General features: G+C 42.9%; 1 protein-coding gene across 1 annotated transcript in view; it reads right to left on the bottom strand.

The window, feature by feature from the left end:
* The window catches only part of LOC132378572 (phosphatase and actin regulator 1-like), a 446,543-nt gene that overhangs the window by 358,013 nt on the left and 63,707 nt on the right, over nt 1–24,823 (bottom strand). The gene's annotated exons all lie outside the window — the stretch shown is intronic.

Here is a 24,823-nt window from a genome sequence, read left to right as displayed (position 1 = left end):
TGGTAGCGCGATATTCATACACAGCAGCCTCTCTGGACTCTGGATTTGGGGATTAACAAATGTTATGTGAATTTTCTGGTGTAGTCTGTTTTGTCATATGCTTTTGTGATATCATTCTGGAGGAACGTTGTCTTATTTTTTAACTGCATTGCATTTGTGGTTTCTAAATGACAATAAACTGAAACTGAACTGAACTGAATTGGACAGAACTGAAGTCACTGGGCAGTGTGTTCTAGACCCAGAACCTTTCACTGCTGCAATGGCCAGGTCCTAATGTGAGGTACAATACACTGTTTGGACAATTTAGATGATATAGTGGAAAGACAATCCTTCGGGATCAGAGATGAGATCCAATTTTGCTTGCTCTCCCGTGATGTTCACTCCTTTCTCACTATGGCACCGAGGCTATGAAGACTGCCCCAGTTGCTGTGCTCCATGCTCACTAAAATGATGGCTTGTTACTGAAGTCTAGGCCTACTCTGGGATTCGGATCTAAGGACTCATTTTAGTTCAGAATGTTGTTGCACACTTCAATTGTTTGCACGGTCTGTGTTTTTTTTTACCCCTTTCTCCACACATCAGGTTTTGGCCTTTTATTTTTTTAAAAATTCGGTTCTTTCAGGTTTCTTGCTTTGTGGCTGCCTGTAAGCAAATAAATCTCAAGGTTGTATAATTTATACATACTTTGATAATATATGTACTTTGAAACATTTGAACCTGATACTAGAGTGCATGGTTTTGAGGTGAGAGAGGACATTTCAAAGGAAATCTGCAGGACATGGTTTTGTACAGAAGGAGTGGTGGGTGCCTTCAAGGGGAAGCTCATGAATACACAGAAAATGGAGAGGTATGGATCATGCGCAAGCAGAAAGAAATTGGCTTACTTAGGTTGGCACAACATTGTGGGCCTGTCCTGTGCTGTAGTGTACTTTGTTCCTGCTTCTATCGGTAACTGGAGAAACTAAAACATCTCAATAAACAAGTACAATGATCATCAGCATAACCAAAAAGGAATAGTGATTGGCATTTATCCTTTTCTCCTTGCCTTGAAGTCAGTGTGTGTGATAAATCAGAATAAAGAATTCTTGAAACTCGATCGTTCAGTGTGAGCTCTCAATCAATTGCATTCACTTTAGATTTATTAATATCTTTCTTTCTTTGGCAATGTTTCTTTATCTTACTTAAACTAACAGCCTTGCCATGGGCCTTGTTATTTACTTGCCCCTGTAACTTCTGGTTTTCATTTATCAAATTACCAAGCTTCTAAGTCGACTCTGGCTTCAACTAGGTTAGCAAAAATATATATATACTAAACTCCATTTGGAACAATATTCCAGTACTACAAAATACAGTAAAACAAAACAGGGCTCTTTAATTTGTGTAGTGTGGTGTTCAAAGGATTTGAAGTTGCAGAGTGTAGTTTGAATCTGCTACATGAAGACTAACTGGGAGGGCAGTCTCACTCCTTGTAGCCTGAGATTTGTGGGGGGGGGGGCAGTCGGGAGGGTGGTGGAGTAAGAAAACTCCTTTCCCTCATCTCCCTATTCTTTTGAACTCTTGTCCTGCATTAACAGTCCTGCTCAGAGGGAATTTCCTTCTGCTGCAGCAAAACCTTTCAGCATGTTGATCTCCCCCTGCCCACTCATCAAGTCACCTCTGAAACCTCTGTGTCTGGTTTTCCCACAACCTTTGCCTATCCATGATAAAATCCACAGTACTCAAAGTGAAACCTGCATTAGGATGTAAAACCCTAGCAAGAATTTGTTATAGAGTCATAGCCATGGCTTCAGAGTCATACAGCATTTAGCCCACAGTGTCCACGTTAACCTGTGGGTACCTATTTGTATCGATCCTACCTTCCAGCACTTGACCCATGTATCTAGGTGACTTCACTACTTCTCTAGATTCTTCTTAAATGCTACCAGCAATCTCACATCCAAGAATCTTTCAAGCAATCCTTCAGACTGCTAAGCCTCTTGTGATGATCTTTGCAAATATTGAGCAATCAATAGGGATGGGAGAAGTACTGGAGCATTGAAGAGTTGCAAATGTTGTTCCCTTGTTCAAGAAAGGGAGTAGAGATAGTCCAGGAAATTATAGATCAGTGAGTCTGACAAGTTGTTAGAGAAGATCCTGAGAGGCAGGATTTATGAGCATGTGGAGAGACATAATCTGATTAGGGATCGTCAGCATGGCTTTGTCACAGATAGGTTGTGCCTTATGAACCTGATTAAATTCTTTGAGGATGTAACAAAACACATTGATGAAAGTAGAGCAGTGGATGTAATGTAAATGGATTTTAGTAAGGCATTTGATAAGGATCCCCATGCAAGGCTCCCTTAGAAAGTAAGGAGGCATGGATTCCTAGGAGACAGTTTCTAAACAGATTCTAAACAGTTTCTAGAGTAGGTTACATGGCCAGCACAACATTGTGGGGTGAAGGGCCTGTAATGTGCTATGGATTTCTATTTTCTACATTCAATGTATTCCAGGTACTTAACGGTCTTTGGGTGACCAGACTACCATGGTGGACCTTAACGAATGCACTGCTAATGTCAAAATGGACAATATCTGTCCTTCTAGTTCTCTCTTTAAAAAAAACTCTAAAAGATTCATCTGTCCTTCTAGTTCTCTCTTTAAAAAAAACTCTAAAAGATTCATCAAGCATGACTTTTCACACACAAAGCTGCACTGACTCCTCCCAATCAGTCTCAGTCTATCCAAATGTTGTTAGATCTTGTCCCTCAAAATTCCTGTCCCTGGAACCATGGCTTATGAAACATTTGAGGCAACTTGTCAAGAGAAAGAAGGAAGCATATATTAGATATAAGAAGCAGGAAGCAGGAAGAAATATAGGGTAGCCAGGAAGTAGCTTAAGAAAGGACTTAGGAGAGCTTGAAGATGGCATAAGGCCTTGGCATGTAGGATTAAAGAGAACCCCAAGGTGTACTATGCGTATGTGAAGAACAGAAGGATGACTAGAATGAAAGTTGGGCCACTAAAGAATAAAGGAGTCAACATGTGCCTGGAGACGAAGGAGGTTGGGGAGGTCCTAAATTAATACTTTGCTTCAGTATTCACAAGTGCAAAGGACCTTGATCAGGGTGAGGTTGAAATAGAACAGGCCTGTGTGCTGGTCAATGTGAAAATTAATGAAGAAGAAGTGTTCTTAAAAACATCAAGATTGTTAAGTCCCCAGGGCCGGATGTGGTATACCCCAGGTTGCTGTGGGAAGTGAGAGAAGGGATTGCTGGAGCAGTAGTTATGATCTTTGAATCCTCTTTGGCTGCAGGGGAGGTGCCGGAGGATTGGAGAATGGCAAATGTAGTTCCCTTGTTGAAAAAAGGTAATAGGGATAATCCTTGAAACTATAGACCAGTGAGTCTTACATTGGTGGTCTGCAAGCTATTGGAAAGGATTCTTAAGGATAGGATCTAGGAGCATTTGGAGAAGTACAGTCTACTCAAGGATAGTCAACATGGTTTTGTGAAGGGAAGGTCGTGCCACACAAGCTTAATTGAGGTTTTTGAAGAGGTAATAAAAGAAATTGATGAGGGTAGGGCAGTGGATGTGGTCTACATGGATTTTAGCAAGGCATTTGACAAGGTTCCCCACGAGAGACTCATCCAGAAAGTCAGGAGGCATGGGATCCGTGGAACCTTGGCTATTTGGATAAAAAATTGGCTTACAGGAAGAAAGCAGAGGGTAGTAGTGGAAGGAAAGTATTCTGCTTGGAGGTCGGTGACTAATGGAGTGCTGTAGGGATCTGTCCTGGGACCCCTGCTATTTGTGATTTTTATAAATGACCTGGATGTAGAGGTGGGAGGATGGGTGAGTAAGTTTGCAGATGACACGAAGACCGGAGGAGTTGTGGATAGAGCTGTAGGTTGTCAAAGGTTACAAGAGGATATAGACAGGATGCAGAGTTGGACAGAAAAGAGGCAGATGGAGTTCAATCTGGATAAGTGTGAGGTGATGCATTTTTGGAAGAACAAACCAGAAGACTGAGTACAGGATGAATGGTCAGTTAATTAAGAGTGTGGATGAACAGAGGGACCTTGGGGTTCAAAATCCATACATCCCTCAAGGTCGCTGCACAGGTTGATAGGATAGTGAAGAAGGCCTATGGGATGCTAGGCTTCATTAACGGGGGGATTGAGTTCAAGAGTAGAGAGTTCATGTTGCAACTCTACAAATCTCTGGTGAGACTACACTTAGAGTATTGTGTACAGTTCTGGTCACCTCATTATAGGAAGGATGTGGAAGCTATGGAGAGGGTGCAGAGGAGATTTACCAGGGTGTTGCCTGGATTGGAAAACAAGGTTAGCAGAGCTGGGGCTTTTCTCTTTGGAGCATAGAAGGATGAGAGGGGACTTGATAGAGGTCTACAAGATTATGAGAGGCATAGATAGGGTGGATAGCCAGTACCTGTTTCCCAGGGCATGAATAGAAAACACCAGAGGGCATATGTACAAAGTTAAGGGAGGGAAGTTTAGGGGAGACATCAGGGTTAAGTTTTTTACACAGAGGGTTGTGAGTGCCTGGAATGACTTGCCAGGGATGGTGGTGGAGGCTAAAACATTAGGGGTATTTAAGAGCCTCTTGGACAGGCACATGGATGAAAGAAAAATAGAGAGTTATGGAATAGTGTGGGTTTTGTATATTTTTTAAGGAAAATATGGGTCGGTACAACATCGAGGGCTGAAGGGCCTGTACAATGCTGTAGAATTCTAGTGTCTAGTGTCTATTATTTAAGCTTACATGAGTTATCCATACAACCAAATGAGACAGTGTTACTCCAGGGCTAAAGTGCAAAACACAGTATCAACAGTTACATATAGCACATATATATGTTCTTAATTCTTATTCATTTAAATGATTAATTATGAGTTATTTGTAAAAATATATTAAATGCATATATCATCACACTATCATGTGATACGTGCACATCTTGCTTAAAGACTACCCTGTGTCATCCTTTGAACTAATTTAATGTTCTAAAGTTACAAAACATAACAACCTCCATCTATTAAATGCAATGTTCGGGTTTTCAGACTATTTCTTCCTACCCTCTGAAGCCTAACATCATAAATGGCTGTGATGCTTCATTCTCAGATGAGCTCAAAACCTTTTATGCACATTTTGAGAATAAAACTTCATCTATGCCAATCCCTGTGACATCTGGTAACCCTGTAACCTCTGTTTCAGAGGCTGACACCACATATCTTTCAAGAGGGTGAACTCTCATAAGGTGACAGACCCTGCTGGTGTACCTGGCAGGGCTCTGAAAACCAGTGCCAACCAACTAGCAGGAGTGTTCAGGGTCATCTTCAATCTCTCACTGCTGCAGTCGGGGTTCTCACCAGCAACAGTCATACCAGTGCCCAAGAATACAAAGGTGAGCTGCCTCAACAACGATCGCCCAGTGACATTTACATTTGCTGTGATGAAGTCCTTTGAGAGGTTGGTCATGATTAGAATCAACTACTGCTGAAGCAAGGACCTGGACCCACTGCAATTTGCCTATTGCTACAATGGGTCCACAGCAAATGCAATCTCACTGGCTCTCCCTCAGCCTTGGATCACCTGGACAATAGGCAGTGCTCAACACAATCAGTGCTCAACATAGCTCAGTGCTCAACACCATCACACCCTCAGTTTGAATCAAAAAGCTCCAAATCCTGGGCCTCTGTACCACCCTCTGCTTCTGGATCTTTTACTTCCTCACTGGGAGACCACAGTCTGTGTGGATTGGAAATAACCTCTCGCCCTTGCTGACAATTAACACTAACACACCTCAAGGAGAGCTCTACTCTCTTTACACACATGTAGAGGCTAGGCACAGCTCAAATGCCCTCCATAGAGTAGCCGAGATTATGACTATTAACAGCAGAATTTCATATGTTGATGAAGAGACATACAGGAGTGAGACAGATCATCTCGATGAATGGCGTTACAGAAACAACCTTGCATTCAACATAAGTAAGTTCAAGGAACTGATTGTGGACTTTGGGAAAGGTATGCTGAGCGAACAGACACCAGTCTTCATCGAGGGACCAGAAGTGGAAAGGGTGAGCAGTTCCAAGTTCCTGGGTGTCAACATCTCTGAGGATCTATCCTGGACCCAAGATACTGATGCAATTACAAAGAAGACACAACAGTGGCTATACTTCATTAGGAGTTTGAGGAAAATAGGTATGTCACCAAAGACACTCACAATGTCTACAAGAAATACTGTGCAGAGCGTTCTAATTGGTTGCATCATCATCTGGTATAGAGGGGCCATAACACAGGATCAGAAAAAGCTGCAGAAAGTTGTAAACATATCCGGCTCCAACATGACCACTAGCGTCCCCAGCATCCAGGGGACACTTCAAAAAGGCGGCATCCATCTTTAAGGACCCTCATTACCCAAGACATGCCCTCTTCTCATTACCACCTGTGGTGAACTACGAGTGCCTGTCTGGACACGCCCCCTGCTGACTGCTCCTGTGGCTCCTCCCGCAGGCCCCTGTATAAAGGCGATCGAGGCCTGATGCTCGGCCTCAGTCTCCAGGATGTAGTATGATGGTCACTCACTGCTGGTTCCTTCTTCAGTCAATAAAAGCCGATATCTCACCTTTACGTCTCAGAGTGAGTTATTGATGGTGCATCAATTTTATTGACTGAAAGTTTTAAAATGTGGAAACCGTTTTACGTCCGGAAAGGTTGGATTTGGACCCTCAAGACCCTGAAGCAGCTCTTGCTTTTGAACTCTGGCTTGCATGCTTCCAATCATACTTGGAGGAGGTTCATGCGACTGACCCTGCCGTTATGCACAGAATTCTCCTCTCGAGGGTCACCCCAAAAGTTTATTCCATTATCCGGGACCTGCCGACCTACGATGGGGCACTGGACGCCCTCAAAAGACAGTACCTGCGGCCGGTGAATACCATCTATGCAAGACATCGTTTAGCTACCCGGCGACAGCAGACTGGAGAATCGGGCGCCGAGTTTCTCCGAGCACTACAGACACTCATCCGAGCTTGTGACTGCAAGACGCTCACAGCAGAACAGCATGCGGAGCTGCTAGTGCGAGACACCTTTGTGACGGGACTGAGGTCAGTGTACGTGCGCCAGCGGATGCTGGAAAAAGCCAATCTTACCTTACGCTCAGCGATCGAGACGGCAAACGCTCTGGAAGCTGCTCTGCACAACGCTGACGCTGTCCAGTCGCGTGATTCCCTGCCGGTTCCGTGGACACCTCAGACCCCACCACCGCCGGCTCCTGGGAGCGAATTCGCCAAGGCCGCTGCCAGTCGCGATTCCACGAGCTCCCCGAACCCGACCACGGCTGCGGCCCGTCAGAAGCCTGTGCGTTGTTATTTCTGCGGACTAAAAAGCACCCCTGAAAACGCTGCCCGGCGCAAGAAGCGACCTGCTCCAGCTGCAGAAAGCGGGGCCATTTTGCCAAGGTCTGTAAGTCTAAACTACGAGCGGAGTGCAGCGCTGCGGGTGAGACGTGGGGCCGCCATCTTGCATGCTCGGATGTGAGCGGCCATCTTTGTCGGTATCAGCACGCCCCAACCCCGACCCTCAGATGCTTACCGGGTACCCCGGATGTGAGCGGCCATCTTTGTCGGTGTCAGCACGCCCCACCCCCAACCCTCCGATGCTTACCGGGTACCCCGGATGTGAGCTGCCACCTTTGTCGGTGTCAGCACGCCCCACCCCCGACCCTCCGATGCTTACCGGGTACCCTGACGGCTCAACTCTGGCCACTGTAACTCTCGACCAAAGCGCCCCACACCAGCTTGCAAGGTCAGTGATGGACATCCTGGTGGAGGGGCACAGGACTAGATGCCTGTTTGATACGGGCAGCACTGAGAGTTTTATTCACCCGGACACAGTGCAACGCTGTGGACTCACAACACGGCCGGTAAGTCGGAGGATCAATTTGGCTTCTGGGTCGCATTCCACAGACATCCGGGGGGGTTGTGTAGCGACATTGGTGGTGCAAGGCACAGAATATCGGAACTTTGCGCTACTGGTCATGCCTAATCTGTGCGCACCTGTGCTATTGGGGCTGGACTTCCAGAGCCATCTCGAAAGTGTGACTATGGTATATGACGGGCCCCTCCCACCACTCACTGTCCGGAATCCTCAATTTTGTGGGACTTCTTCACATACCCCGCTACTGACCACACACACACACGGGCACACACATCCCATCCAGCACCAGGCCGACAGCTGCGCTACCTACACCACTTGCAGTCTCGCCACCCTCAAGGTCCCAACCTTGTTCGCCAACCTGACCCCCGACTGTAAACCTGTGGCAACTAAAAGCAGGAGGTACAGCGCGGGGGACAGGGCCTTCATTCAGTCAGAGGTGCAGCGGCTGCTCAGGGAGGGAATCATTGAGCCAAGCACACAAGCTCTTGGAGGGCCCAGGTGGTTGTTGTTCGGACTGGGCAGAAAAATAGGATGGTGGTGGACTATAGTCAAACCATCAATAGGTTCACGCAGCTTGACGCGTACCCCCTACCCCGCATCGCGGATAAGGTAAACCAGATAGCTCAGTACAAGGTGTACTCGACAATAGATCTGAAATCTGCTTATCACCAGCTCCCCATCTGCCCAGAGGACTGCCCCTACACCGCCTTCGAGGCGGGCGACAGGCTCTATCACTTCCTGCGCGTCCCTTTCGGTGTCACAAATGGTGTCTCTGTCTTCCAGAGGGAAATGGATTGGATAGTGGACCAGTATCAACTGAAGGCCACATTTCCCTATCTGGATAACATCACCATCTGTGGTCACGACTGGCTGGATCACAACGCCAACCTCCAATGATTTTTCCAAGCGGCCGAAGCCCTGAACCTTACTTATAACAGGGACAAGTGTGTGTTCGGAACCTCCTGCCTTGCTATCCTTGGGTATGTCGTGGAAAACGGGGTCATTGGCCCTGATCCCGACCGTATGCGCCCTCTGTTAGAACTCCCTCTTCCCACCACTCTCAAAGCCCTCAGACGGTGCCTGGGTTTTTTTTCCTATTACGCCCAATGGGTCCCCCATTACGCAGACAAGGCCCGCCCCCTGGTCAAGTCTACCACTTTTCCCCTCTCTGCTGAGGCCCGCGCGGCCTTCAGCTGCATTAAAGAGGACATTGCCAAGCTACAATGCATGCGGTGGACGAGACCATTCCCTTCCAAGTGGAGTGTGAGAGTGTGACGCCTCCGATTTCGCTCTGGCTGCTACCCTCAATCAGGAAGGCAGGCCAGTAGCATTCTTTTCTCGTACCCTCCAAGGCTCTGAAATTCGGCACTCCGCTGTGGAGAAAGAAGCCCAGGCCATAGTGGAGGCTGTTAGGCACTGGAGGCACTATCTCGCTGGCAAAAGGTTCACCTTGCTGACCGACCATCGCTCGGTTGCGATCATGTTCAGCAACCAACAACGGGGCAAAATCAAAAATGATAAAATGATAAAAATAGAACTCTCCACCTACAACTATGACATCCTGTACCGGCCTGGCAGACTCAATGAGCCCCCTGATGCCCTATCCCGGGGAACGTGTGCTAGCACACAGCTCGACCAGCTACACGCCCTTCATGCACAACTTTGCCATCCAGGGGTCACCCGATTTTACCATTTCGTGAAAGCCCGGAACCTGCCGTACTCCCTGGAGGACATCAGGATGATGACCAGGGACTGCCAAATTTGCGCTGAGTGCAAACCGCACTTCTACCATCCTGACACGGCGCAACTTGTCAAGGCCACCCGCTCTTTTGAGCAACTGAGTGTTGACTTTAAGGGCCCCCTTCCCTCCACTGACCGCAATGTCTATTTTCTCAATGTTATCGACGAGTACTCATGGTTCCCCTTTGCCATTCTCTGCCCCGGCACCACTGCCACGTCCGTCATAAAAGCCCTGCGCCAGCTCTTCACTCTGTTCGGGTATCCCTGCTATATCCACAGTGATATAGGGTCCTCCTTTATGAGTGACGAGCTGCGCCAGTACCTGCTGGCTAGGGGCATTGCTACTAGTCGGACCACCAGTTATAATCCCCGGGGTAATGGACAGGTGGAGTGGGAGAATGCCATGGTGTGGAAGGCCACACTTTTAGCCCTTAAGTCAAAAGGGTTGCTGGTCTCTCGATGGCAGGAGGTCCTCCCTGAGGCACTCCACTCTATCCACTCTCTGTTATGTACGTCCACCAATGGCACCCCTCACGAACGGCTATTCTCTTTTCCCAGGAAGTCTGTCACTGGGACCACCCTACCAGTTTGGCTGACGTCCCTGGGGCCAGTGCTGCTCCGGAAACATGTGAGGAGTAATAAATACTCCCTGCTGGTCGAGAGGGTTCACGTTCTACATGCGAACCCCCAATATGCCTACGTGGTCTTACCTGATGGGCGGGAGGACACGGTCTCCATCCGCGACCTGGCGCCCGCAGGAGCAGCAGACCACTACCCTGAACACTCTCCAGTAACTATGAACCCTGTACCCGAGGTGACACCGTGCTCACCAGGCCCTACACAGACTCCTCACGACACTTATATACCGGGCATTTTGTACGCATATATACCAGGTGCCTCGCACATGCGTGAGCTGGAACCAGCACATCCTCCGTCTCCTGTGCAATCACCAATGTTGCCGGCATCTGTGCAATCACAGCCAGTGCTACGTAGATTTCAGCGACAGATTCGACCACCTGATAGACTTGAGCTGTAAGAAACTTCGCCACATGGGGACTCTTTTAAACATCACTCTGAGACGTAAAGGCGAGATATCAGCTTTTATTGACTGGAAGAAGGAACCAGCAGTGAGTGACCATCATACTACATCCTGGAGACTGAGGCCCAGCATCAGGCCTCGATTGCCTTTATACAGAGGCCTGTGGAAGGAGCCACAGGAGCAGTCAGCAGGGGGCGTGTCCAGACAGGCACACGTAGTTCACCACACCACCATAAAAACACACACTCAACATTTCAGGAACAGCTTCCTCCTCTCCATCATCAGATTTCTGAATTGCAAATGAACCACTGAACACTTACTCAGTATTTTCCCTCTCTTAACCATATAACCAAATAACAATCACAGCATGGAAACAGGCCATCTCGGCCCTCCTAGTCTGTGCCGAACTCTTAATCTCACCTAGTCCCACCTACCCGTACTCAGCCCATAACCCTCCACTCCTTTCCTGTCTATATACCTATCCAATTTTACCTTAAATGACACAACTGAACTGGCCTCTACTACTTCTACAGGAAGCTCATTCCACACAGCTATCACTCTCTGAGTAAAGAAATACCCCCTCGTGTTTCCCTTAAACTTCTGCCCCCTAACTCATGTCCTCTCGTTTGAATCTCCCCTACTCTCAATGGAAACAGCCTATTCACATCAACTCTATCTATCCCTCTCAAAATTTTAAATACCTCGATCAAATCCCCCCTCAACCTTCTACGCTCCAATGAATAGAGACCTAACTTATTCAACCTTTCTCTGTAACTTAAGTGCTGAAACCCAGGTAACATCCTAGTAAATCGTCTCTGCACTCTCTGTAATTTATTGATATCTTCTTGCACTATTTATTATTTTTTATAAATCCATATTGTAATTTATATGTATCGCAGTATACAGCTGCCAAATAACAACAAATGTCATGACATATGCCGGTGATATTAAACCTGATTCTGATTCTAATGATTCTATGTTTCCTTCTTTTTCCTGACGAGATTCTCAATCATCTAGACTTCCCTAAATTTGCCATATTTATCCTTCATCCGAACAGGAACATGCTGCCCTGGACTCTTAATACAACTTTATTTGTTTGTTTGTGCTTTATTTGAGGGAGAGATCTTGGCAATGTCTCTGGGAAAACTCCCAACTCTTTACACCCGGTTGCTGGGTCAACACAGCTTTGGCAAGGCAGCGCTTGAAACTACAACTCACTCAGAAAGCCTCACTTTGTCATCACTGAGCAAAGAACCATTAAAGCATATTTAATATCTTTAGGGGATGGAGAAGTAGGGCTAACTTCACCACATGGGCTTCAAGACTACAAGGGATAGACAGGAGATGATGGATTTCATCATGGTACATGTTTTCCAACAATGATTTCTGTCAAAAGGAGACTGGATCCATTTTTTGGTGTATAAATACTCCTTATTCAGCTACGTTGTCAAGTGCCCTGAAATAAATCTCGGTGACTATATATAAATCTCTGTTATAGTGACTATGGACGCTCACCTCATCAGAGTCACAGTGTCATACAGCACAGATACAGACATTTTCCTGTACTGCTTTCTGCTTCACCCTCTGGTATACATACACTCCTCACATTGCTAGGTCCACTACTAATCACCCACCTTCCCTGCTTCGCCCCGATTATCATTGTGAATTCCTCAGTTCGTTGCCTCTTCATTTTGTCCATCTATGTTCCTGCTTCACCCTACACTGTTCACTAGGGCATCACACTTCCAGGTCCGCACCCATCTGTACATCTTCCTTTCAGGTGGTCCGCTGGAAATCCAGCCTGCCATTTCCCTTTCAGTTCAGCATGAGCTCCGCCCAATCCAGCCTGCACCCCGTTCATCCTACTGAAACACGTGATCTTCTCAACATCAGCTGCAATCCATTCATTGTCAGAGTTCTCTCACACTCATTGCTTCATACAGGTAGATGTGGAGTCAAGGTCCTAGCCAAATGGAAGTGGTAAAATCTAAAGCATCACATATAAAGTCATACACCATGGAAATAAGCCCTTCAGCCAGATTGGTTCATGCTGACCAAAATTCCCATCAAAGTTAGTTCAATTTGTTTTGTGACCCATATCCCTTTAAACCCTTCCTATCCATGTACCTTTGTGTCTTTTAAATTTTGTTATTGTACCTGTGACAACCACTCTCTGATACCTCATTCCATACACTGACCAGGCTCTGGGTGAAAATATAACATTAAACATTAGCTTCCATGTGCAAACTGAAGGGCAGGTTAGAGGTGATAATGAACTATCAACATTCTTTGCCTATCATAACTATGAGGTTCTGAATCAGAATCAAGTTTAATATCACTAGCATATGTCATGAAATTTGTCGTTACATGGCAAAAAATTTTTTTTTTAAATAGTGAGGTAGTGACCATGGGTTCAATGTCCATTCAGAACTCGGAGGACAAAGGGAACGAAGCTGTTCCTGAATCGTTGAGTGTGTGCCTTCAGGTACCTCCTTCCTGATGGTAGCAATGAGAACAGGGCATGACCCTGGTGATGGGGGTCCATAATTATGAAGGCTAGTGCCCATGATAGAGCTAAGTTTGTAACTCTCTGCAGCTTATTTTGTTCCTGTGTAGTATCCCACCCCCATAACATAGAGTGATGCAGCTAGTTAGAATGCTCTTCATGGTACATCTGTGGAAATTTGTGAGTGTCTTTGGTGACATACCACATCTCCTCAGACTCCTAATAAAATATAGTCATTGTCATCCCTTCTTTGTAGCTGCATCAATATGTTTAGGCCCAGGATAGATACTCAAAGATAATGACACCCAGGAATTTGAAATTGCTCACCCTCTCCACTTCTGATCCCTCTATGAGGACTTGTGTGTGTTCCCCCATCTTACCCTTTCTGAAGGCCACAATCAGATTTTTTGTCTTACTGACATTGAGCATAAGGCTGATGCAGCTCAATATTGAGCAATATGAGGTATAAAAAGTTAACAGTCTGAAACCTAACCTGCCTACTGTAAGTGATCAAGGCTTTATCTGACACAGAAAACAGGCTGGCCATTTAGTTATTAGAATGGGCTAGACTTCCGGCAAGATGGTGATTGTTTAGTCGCTTCAAACTTTTGCTCCATTATATTTCTTATCTTCGCACTATGTGTCTCCCTTTTTAAACCTTAGTTCGTTATTTTATTTGTTTTTTTATCTGCCTGCGAATACGTCTATCTTATAATGGCTACAAAAAATACTAAACTCGGGAAAAAGAAACTTCCACGTCTCTGTCGGCTGAGATTCTCTCTATCCTGGAACAGAATTGACAAGACATTCTAACTGATATGAAGACTGAATTTAGAGCCTCTATCAGTCAGCTGGAGTCAAAATTGGACCAGATTAACGCCAGAGTGGATGACCAAGCCGAACATTTATCTCACATCGACCTAACCCCTGAAGATTTAAAACACCGCGCTCAGCATCTGGAAACTCTCTGCTCCAAATTAACAGAGCAAAACAGCAAACTTACTTCCAAAATGGTGGATCTCAAAAGTCGAAGCAGATGCTGCAATCTGCGAATTCTCGGTTTGCCGGAGGCCACCGAAATGGGTTCTTCCGTTGAATTTTTCTTTTTGTTTTTCTGTGAGATTTTTGGGAAAGAATTTCTCCCGACTCCACCTGAGCTAGAAAGAGCTCACAGGGTCTATGTCCCTCGAGCTGTTTTGGGTTCTAGACCACGGCCAATTATCCATCGATATCAGGTGAAAAACAGTTTGATTATGGAGGCACGCCGAACAGGTACTCTGACCTTCAATAATAATATCATTCGTATCATGGAAGATTATGCCCCCCAGGTTCTGAATATGAATGCCGAGTTCAAAGGCATTATGAAAGTGCTCTTTAATCGTGGATTCAAACCTTTCCTTCGTAATCCTGCCAACCTTCGAATTATGCTTACTACTGGAGAATATAAGTGGGTTAAATCAGTTAAGGAGGCTGAGTTTATTATTGGAAATCTTCCAGCCATCTTGACTTCTTCAGACCCGGTTTGATTTTCTAAAATGGCTGATAAGTATTTCTTGAATTAAAGTTTTTTTTTGCGAACTCAGAGTCTACTTAGACACTAACTACTGAGATTCTAAGGGTTCTAGTTAGTCTTTCCCTGGACTTGGTGCGATTTTCTTAAATAGATGATTTAAATTTAATGTTTCTCTGTGGACTTAGATTTTACTTGTGTAATTTACTCTACTTTTGAATAACTTTAACTATAGAGAATTACAATTGGTCTTAATTTGTTTTGGAGGCTTGGAGTTTCTTATTGAAGGTCTTGCTGTCGATTTACAGTATAAGACTTGCCTTTTTTTTAAACGGCTGATATGTACTCTCTTTAAATACAAAATTTCCCCCTTCTCCCCATCTTTCTTTTTCAATTTTTCATAGTTTCTCACAGGTAGGTTAGCTCTTGATTTTTTTTTGTATTAAGTTTTATATTTTTTTCTGATGAAGTTGTTCCTATTTGTAATTTTGCTTTCTAGTGCATAAATTAGTTAGTATTTGCTATATTATTTACACGGAGCTTATGTTAATGTTACGGAACTGCAAGTTGTTTTGGGGGTATCATTTTTTTTGTAGAGCTAGCTGTTTTTTTGGGTAGCCATCTAGTTTTGGGTTCTCCAGTCCCAACACTATTTATTGTTTTTTCTGTTTTTCCTTGTTATTCAGGAAATGTTTGTGTCCTGATCTTATTGATTTATGTTTATATTTTTGCTCCCAGACTGTTATTGCAATGTTTGATTTTATATATGCCTACTATCTTTTACATATTAACAATTGATAATGGTAAATACATTGAAATTTGTGAGCTGGAATGTAAAGAGATTGAATCATCCTGTTAAAAGAAGGAAGGTCTTCTCCCATATTAAGCAACTTAAAGCTGACATTGCTTTCCTTTAAGAAACTCATATTCATAGTTTTGATAATTCTCGGCTTATGTCAAAGTGGGTGGGTCAGTATTTTCATTCATCCTTCCCGGCCAAAGCTGGGGGGGGGGGGGGGGAGGTTTCCATTCTTATTAACTCAAATATTCCTTTTGAGCTCCATAGTAAGATATCTGATACAAATGGCCATTTTATTATTGTTTCTGGTAAATTATATAACACTTAAGTTGTATTAGCTAACCTGTATGCTCCCAACTTTGACGATGTTAACTTTTTTGAATGTTTTTTTTCCTCATTACCAGATCTGAATTTATATTCTCTTATATCAGGTGGCGACTTTAACTGCTGGTTAGACCCAAATTTGGATCGATCATCCCCTGTTACTAGATCACCTACTAAATCTGCTTTAGCTATTCACTCTTTTCTTTCTAACTATGGTATCTCAGATATATGGCATTTCCTTCATCCTACTGAGAGAGATTATTCCTTTTTTCCACATGTTCACCATACCTTTACTAGAATTGACTATTTTTTAATTGATAATCAACTTATTTCATTTGTCCATTCTTGTGACTATCAGAGTATACTGATCATGCCCCAGTTACTTTGTCTCTAAATTTTCCTTGTCTTACTCAGAGGAATAAACATTGGTGTTTTAACCTGACTTTATTATCAGATGATGATTTTCTAAAATTTATTAAGGATCAGATAACTTTTTTTTTAAACACTAATATGTCATCTGAAATTTCATCCCAGATTGTCTGGGATGCTATGAAAGCATATTTGAGGGGTCAAATAATTTCATATACAGCGAATCTTAACAGAAAGTCCCGTATAGAGTGATTAGACTTAATTAATCAGATTAAAGAATTAGATCAATTATATGCTCAGACTAAAAACCCCGATATATATAAGAAGCATGTAGAACTTCAAACTAAATTTGACCTTCTCTCTACTCAACCAGTTGAACGCCAACTTCTTGAAAGTAAGAGTTGCATTTATATTCACAGTGATAAATCTGGTAAATTTCTAGTTAATCAGTTGAGATGTTCTAAAGCTAAACAACATATTACAAAGATCCGGAAGGAGAACGGCGATACTACATCGAATCACTCAGAAATTAATGATGTATTTAAAAATTTTTATTCTCAGCTTTATTCCTCTGAATCTCTGAATGAGAATATTTCTGTTGATCTTTTTTTAAATAGCTTGAATATCCCTTCACTTTCATCTGATTCTAAAGCAAAACTTAATGAGCCTATATGATTAGAAGAAATATCTTTTGTAATTTCTGCACTGTCTTCAGGCAAATCTCCTGGACCTAATGGGTTCCCCGTAGAATTTTATAAATCATTCTCTTCACTTCCTTCACCTCAATTACTCTCAGTACTATCTGATTCATTTAACTATGGTAAATTGCCACCCTCATTTAATGAGGCATGTATTATTCTCTTATTAAAAAAGAGCAAAGATCCAACAGAGTGTTCCTCATACAGGCCGATTTCTTTGCTTAATGTTGAAGTTAAAATTTTGGCCAAAGTTTTGGCTCATAGATTAGAAACTGTTATTCCCTCTATTATTTCTGATGATCAAACTGGTTTTATTAAAAATCGTCTTACTTTTTTTAATATACGGCGTTTATTCAAAATTTTATATTCACCTTCAACTAGGACTCCTGAATGCATTATCTCTCGATGCGGAGAAAGCACTTGATCGTATAGAGTGGAACTCCCTCTTTGTGGTTTTAGAAAAATTTGACCTCGATCAAAATTTTATCTCTTGGATCAAATTGCTATATCTATGTCCTACCACCTCTGTTTTGACTAATTCTCAGCAATCCCAGTTATTACCCATCAAGGATGCCCCTTAAGTCCCTTTCTTTTAGATTTGGCTGTACAGAACTTTGGCGATTGCATTTCGAAGCAGTCCTGAATTGACAGGGATCTGGGGGGGAGGTGTTGAGCATAAAGTTTCACTTTTAATATATAATATCTTTTATTCGTAAAGTTTCACTTTATGCTGATGATCTATTACTTTTTCTTTCAAATCCGTCCACATCCTTACCCCCAATGTTTTCACTTCTTGATCAATTTAGCCAGTTTTCTGGCTATAAACTTAACTTACATAAGAGCGAACTTTTCCCAATTAATAAAGAAGCACAAGTATTAGCATTCTGCGACCTCCCCTTTAAAGTAGCTGATAATCAATTTACCTACCTTGGTATTACAGTTACAAGTAAGTTTAAAGATCTTTTTCGTGAAAATTTTGCCAATCTTTTGCATTCTACAAAACAGAGTTCGTCACAATGGTTACCTCTATCTATGTCCTTGGTAGGTCATATTAATGTTATTAAAATGTATGTTCTCCCTAAATTTTTATATTTATTTCAATCTATTCCAATTTTCATTTCTAAAACCTTTTTTGATTCCTTAGACTGTTATTTTGTCCTATCTGTGGAAGAGTAAGCATTCTAGAATTAATAAAGTTTATCTTCAAAAATCTAAAAAAGAGGGAGGTATGGCCTTACCTAACTTTTGTTTATACTACTGGGCAGCTAACATTTGTTGTCTTATCTTCTGGTCTTTTTTTCATAGCCAGCCTGATCGCCCTAATTGGGTAGCAATGGAGCTGAATTCCACTAAAGATCTATTTATTTCTGCACTTCTTGGCTCTGCACTCCCTAGTAGTTTGTCTAGACTAATTGTTAATCCTCTTGTTAGACATACGTTGCGAATATGGGCCCAGTTTAGGAAATTTTATGGTTTTTATGGTTTTTCCCTTTCTCGTCCTATTTTACATAATCATCTTTTTCTACCTACTATGTATGATTCAACATTTTATGATTGGTATAGAAAGGGCATTAGGTATTTTGAAGATCTTTTTATCAATAATCGCTTCGCATCCTTTCAACAGCTCTCTGCTAAGTTCAATCTACCTAATGCCCATTTCTTTAGACATCTCCAAATTAGACATTTTATCAATACTTTATTTCCCAACTTCTCTGAAATGCCCAAGAAAAATGCTATGGACTTATTTCTTTCTATTAATCCATTGGGTAAAGGCTTAATATCTTTTATTCATAATAAATTAGTATCCTTACGGCGTGCCCCTGTGGATAAAATTAGAATGGCTTGGGAGCACGACTTAAATATCCCTTTATCTGATGAGGTTTGGGACTCGATCCTCAAATCAGTTAATTCAACTTCTCTTTGTGCTTGCCACTGTCTTTTACAGTTTAAGATTGTTCATAGGGCCCATAAGTCCAAATCTAAACTATCTCGATTTTATCCTAATATTAGTCCTCTTTGTGATAAATGCAAAAGTGGCGAGGGTTCTCTTATTCATATGTATTGGAGTCTAGTCTAGAGAAATTTTGGAGAGATGTTTTTATAACTTTATCCTGTATTCTGAATCGCCACTTAGAACCTAACCCTTTAATTGCTCTGTTTGGTTTCTTGGGTGAGACAGATATACGCTTGAGTTCAACTATATGTCCAATATTATCTTTTGCTTCTCTCCTGGCTAGACGTCTAATCTTCCTTAGATGGAGAGATGTTTCCCCACCCACGCATGCTCAACGGCTTACCGATATAATGTCCTGTTTAGACCTTGAAAAAATTCATCATTCAATTCTTAATTCGGATATAAAGTTTCATAAGGTCTGGGGACCTTTTATTGAGTATTTTCATAACTTTCCTTTTAATTAAGTTTTTTTTCAGTCCTTTGCTTTCCGCTTTTTTTTGGTAGTAGGCATTATTATCTTCTGTTTTCAATTGTATTTACAGTTTTGGGGGTTTCAATGTTCTGATTTATATTTTCTACATTTTGTTTTGGTTGGTCTGGAGTTTTTTTTGTGGGGTTGGGGGTGGACACTAACTTTACATGACTTCAACTTTTTCAATTATTTTATTTTGTATTATATTACTATTGTATGTTTATCTTGCACTATACTAATTTCCTATTTTGTTTTTGGGTTTTTTTTTTGTTTGTAGTGTTGTAGAAAATATATTTAAAAAATCTATTAAAAAAAAAGAATGGGCTATGTGCCTCAGAATTAGCCAGAATTTTACATTTAACTCTGGCTTGTCAGATTTTGCAGATTTCTCAATTCCAGCAGCAAAAGGGAGCTGGGGACAGTTAAGTGCAGGAGGGGAAAACCTTCCTATGATCAGCTGGTTGGACAGTTTACTGACTTCACAATCTCCCGCTGAAGTTGGACATCATTGGTGAAGGGCCTTGGCCTGAAATATTGTCTGTCCATCTCCCCACACAGGTGTCATTTGACCTGTTCAGTTCTTCTAGCGTTTTGCATGTTGCTTCCCAACTCTTATACTGATTCTCCCCTCCTCTTGGATGCCAACAATTGCCTGCTCATCTGTTACTCCATCCCTGCCTCCCTCTTGAACCCACTCTGCCCAACTGCCACCCGGCCTGAAGCCACTCAACATGGCTACCTCCTGTCAGGACAAAGGCAGAATTGGTAAATGTCATTTGATATGACCCAAGGGAAATAAGTCACCCATCTGCAAATAGACCACTCCTCCTGCCAGCTTCCTCAAAGGAAAGACAAGGGTACATACACTTTCATCTGTCACAGGCTTAAGCTGTTTCCTCTCTTGTACTCCAGGACCTTTCTTCCAACTTTCAGATATTTGCAAATATTATACAGTCACTGTGCCATACAGCATAGAAACATTTCCCTAGCCTGCTAATCCCCGCTGAACTCATTCTATTTTAAAGTTTCAAAGGTACATTTACTATCAGAGAAATGTATATGATATACATCCTGAAATACTTTTTCTCCACAACCATCCACGAAAACAGAGTGCCTCCAAAAAGTGAATGACAGTTACATGTTAGAACTCACAGCGCTCCCTAGCACCCTCTCCCCTGCAGAAACAGCAGCCAAGCAACAATCCCCCCTCCCCCACCAGCAATAAAAAAGCATTGGCACCAGCCACCGAGCACTTAAGGATGCTGCTAAGCATCAGCAAAGACATAGACTTGTATTATCCCAAAGACTACTCATTCACCCAGTATTCAATGTACCACAGGTTCTTTCTCTCCCTTCTATTCTTCCCATATTCCCAGTAACCCCCTCAGGTTCTGTCACTCCCCTACATACCGAGGCAAATAACCCACTAACCTGCATGCCTCTTGGATGTCAGGAGAAACCAGAACATACGGAGAAAACCCACAAGTAACCTAGCCAATGTGCAAGCTCCACACAAACAACATTGGAGGTCAGGATTGAATCCGGATCCATAAGACCATAAGACATAGGAGCAGAATTAGGCCATCTGGCCCATCAAGACTGCTCTGCCATTCAATCATGGCTGATCCTTTTCTCCTATCTACTCCTCAACCCCAGTTCCCACCCTTCTTCCTGTAACCATTGATGCCATGTCCAATCAAGAACCTATCAATCGCTGCCTTAAATACGCACAACAACCTGGTCTCCACAGCTGCATGTGGCAACAAATTCCACAAATTCATCACCCTTTGGCAAAAGAAATTTCTCTACATCTCTGTTATCGAAGGGTGCCCCTCTATCCTGAAGCTATGCTCTCTTGTCCCAGCATCTTCCACCATGGGAAGTATCCTTTCCACAGCTACTCTGTTTAGACATTTCAGCGTTCAAAAGGTTTCAATGAGATCCCCCCTCATCCTTCTGAATTCCAGTGACTACAGAGCCAGAGACATCAAACGCTCCTCATATGATAACCCCTCAATTCCTGGAATCATCCTTGTGAACCTCCTCTGGACCCTTTCCAATGCTAGCACATCTCTTCTAAGGTGAGCGGCGCAAAACTGTTCACAATACACAAGGTGAGGCCTCACCAGTGCCTTATAAAGCCTCAGCATCACATCCTTGTATTCTAAACCACTTGAAATGAATGTTAATATGGCATTTGCCTTCCTCACCACAGTCTCAACCTGCAAGTTAACCTACAGGGTGTTCTGCACAAGGACTCCCAAATCCCTCTGCATCTCAGATTCCTGGGTTTTCTCCCCATTCAGAAAACAGTTCACACATTTATTTCTACTTCCAAAGTGCATGACCATGTATTTTCCAACATTGTTATTCATTTGCCACTTTCTTGCCCATTCTCTGCATGGAGGTCAGTGACCAGTGGTGTGCCTCAGGAATCTGTTCTGGGACCCTTACACTTCGTGATTTTTATAAATCACCTGGATGAGGAAGTAGAGGGATGGGTTAGTAATTTTGCTGATGACACAAAGGTTGGAGGTGTTGTGGATAGTGCGGACGGCTGTCAAAAGTTACAGCGGGACATTGACAGGATGCAAAACTGGGCTGAGAAGTGGCAGATGGAGTTCAACACAGTTAAGTGTGAAGTGGTTCATTTTGGTAGGTCAAATATGATAGCAGAATATAGTATTAATGTTAAGGCTCCTAGCAGTGTGGAGATCAGTGTCCGAATCCACAGGACGCTTAAAGCAGCTGTGCAGGTTGACTCTGTGGTTAAGAAGGCATACAGTGTATCGGCCTTCATCAATCGTGGAATTGAATTTAGGAGCCGAGAGGTAATGTTGCAGCTATATAGGACCCAGGTCAGACCCCACTTGGAGTACTGTGCTCAGTTCTGGTCGCCTCACTACAGGAAGGATATGGAAGCCATAGAAAGGGTGCAGAGGAGATTTACAAGGATGTTGCCTGGATTGGGGAGCATGCCTTATGAAAACAGGCTGAGTGAACTTGGCCTTTTCTCCTTGGAGCAATGGAGGATGAGGGGTGATTTGATAGAGGTGTATAAGAAGATGAGAGGCATTGATTGTATGGATAGTCAAAGGCTTTTTCCCAGGGCTGAAATGGTTGCCACAAGAGGACACAGGTTTAAGGTGCTGGAGAGTAGGTACAGAGGAGATGTCAGGGGTAAGTTTTTTACTCAGAGAGTGGTGAGTGCATGGAATGGGCTGCCAGCAACGATGGTGGTGGTGGAGGCGGATACGATAGGGTCTTTTAAGAGACTTAAAGATAGGTATATGGAGCTTAGAAAAATTGAGGGCTATGGGGAAGTCTAGTAATTTCTAAGGCAGGGTCATATTTGGCACAACTTTGTGGGCTGAAGGGCCTGTTTTGTGCTGTAGGCTTTCTATATTTCTCCTAATCTGTGTAAGTCCTTCTGCATCCTACCTGTTTCCTCAACACTACCAGCCCCTCCACCAATCTTCATATCATCTGCAAACTTGGCAGCAAGCCATCTAGTCCATCAACTAAATAATTTGTAAACAACATAAGAAGAAGTGGTACCGACACCAATCCCTGCTGAACATCACTAGTCACTGGCAGCCAACTAGAAAACAATCCTTTTATTCACACTGCTGCTTCCTACCAATCAGCCAATGTTAGTAATTTTGCTGTAATACCATGAGCTCTTAACTTGGTAGGCAGCCTCATGTGCACCTCGTCAAAGGCCTTCCTAAAGTCCAAATACACAACATAGACTGCATCCCTTTTATCTATCTCACTTACAATCTCCTCAAAGAATTCCAACAGATCTGTCAGGCAGAATTTTCCCTGAAGGAAACCATGCTGATTTTGTACTATCTTGTCCTGTGTCACCAAGTACTGCATCACCTCATCCTTAACAATTGACTCCAACATCTTCCCAACCACTGAGGTCAAGTTAACTGGTCGAGAATTTCCTTTCTGCTGCTTCCTCCTTTCTTAAAGAGTGAATAATGTTTGCAATTTTTTAGTCCTCTGACACTATGTGAGAGTCCTACGATTTTTGAAAGATCATTTCTAATACCACTACAATCTCTAACGCTACCTCTTTCAGAACCCTAGGGTGCAGCTCCTTTGGTCTGGGTGACTTATGTACCTTTAGGTCTTTCTGAATTTTGAGCACCTTCTCTTTTGTAATAGTAATTACACTCACTTCTCTTCCTTCACACACTACAACATCAGGCATACAGCTAGTGTCTTCCACAGTGAAGACCGGCGCAAAATACTCACTTAGTTCATCATTGACCCCATTATCATTTGTCCTGCTTCATTTTCTAGTGCTAAATCCACTCTCATTTCTCTTTCATTTCTCTTTGGTCCTAAATCCACTCTCATTTCTCTTTCATTTTTAACATACTTAAAAAAAGCTTTTACTATCCACTTTGGTATTAATTGCTAGCTTGCTTTCATATTTCATCTTTTCTTTTCTAAAGATTTTTTTTAGTTGCTCTCAGTAGGTTTTTAAAAACTTCCCAATCCTATATCTTCCCATTGTTTATTGCTTTGTTCTATGCCCTTTCTTTTGCCTTTACAATAGCTTTGACTTCCCTTGTCAGCCACAGTTATATTACAAAGTTTATATTTTACCATTTGAGTATTTCTTCATTTTTGGAATACACATGTCCTGCACCTTCCTCATTTTTCCCAGAAACACACACCATTGCTGCTCTGCTAACATCCCTGCAACAGCTCCTTCCAATTTACTCTATCATGCTACTGTAATTTCCCTTACTCCACTGAAACACTGCTACATCAGACTTTATTTTCTCCCTAACAAATTTCAAGTTGAACACAATCATATTGTGATCACTGTTTCCTAAGGGTTCTTTTACCTTCAGCTCCCTAATCGCCTCCGGTTCATCCAATCCAATATAGATGATCCCCTAGTAGGCTCAGCAACAAACTGCTCTAAAAGGCTATCTCTTAGGCATTCAACAACTCAACTCTCTTGAGATCCATTACCAGCCTGATTTTCCCAATTGACCTGCATGTTAAAATCTCCCATGATAACCATAACATTGCCCTTTTGACTCGCCTTTTCTATTTCCTGCTGTAACCTGTGGTGTACCTCCCAGCCACTGTTGGGAGGCCTGCATATAACTGCCATCAATGTCCTTTTACCTTTGCAGTTCCTTAATTCAACCTACAAGAATTCAACATCTTCTGATCCTATATCACATCTTTCTACTGATCTGATGCCAATTCTTATTAGTATAACCACACCATCCCCTTTGCCTACCTTCATATCCCTCCGATATTACATGTAACCTTGGACATTCAGTTCCAACTACAACCATCTTTCAGCCATGATTCAGTGATGGCCACAACATCATACTTGGCATCTGTAATATTGCAACAAGATCATCAACGTCATTTTTTACACTATGCGCTTTTAGATACACCTTGAGATCCATTGAGCATTTGCTGTTCTTTCTGACTCTGCA

Source organism: Hypanus sabinus, chromosome 20 (assembly GCF_030144855.1).
Source record: "Hypanus sabinus isolate sHypSab1 chromosome 20, sHypSab1.hap1, whole genome shotgun sequence".
Taxonomy (NCBI): Eukaryota; Metazoa; Chordata; class Chondrichthyes; order Myliobatiformes; family Dasyatidae; genus Hypanus; species Hypanus sabinus.
This window is presented reverse-complemented; position numbering and strand designations above follow the sequence as displayed.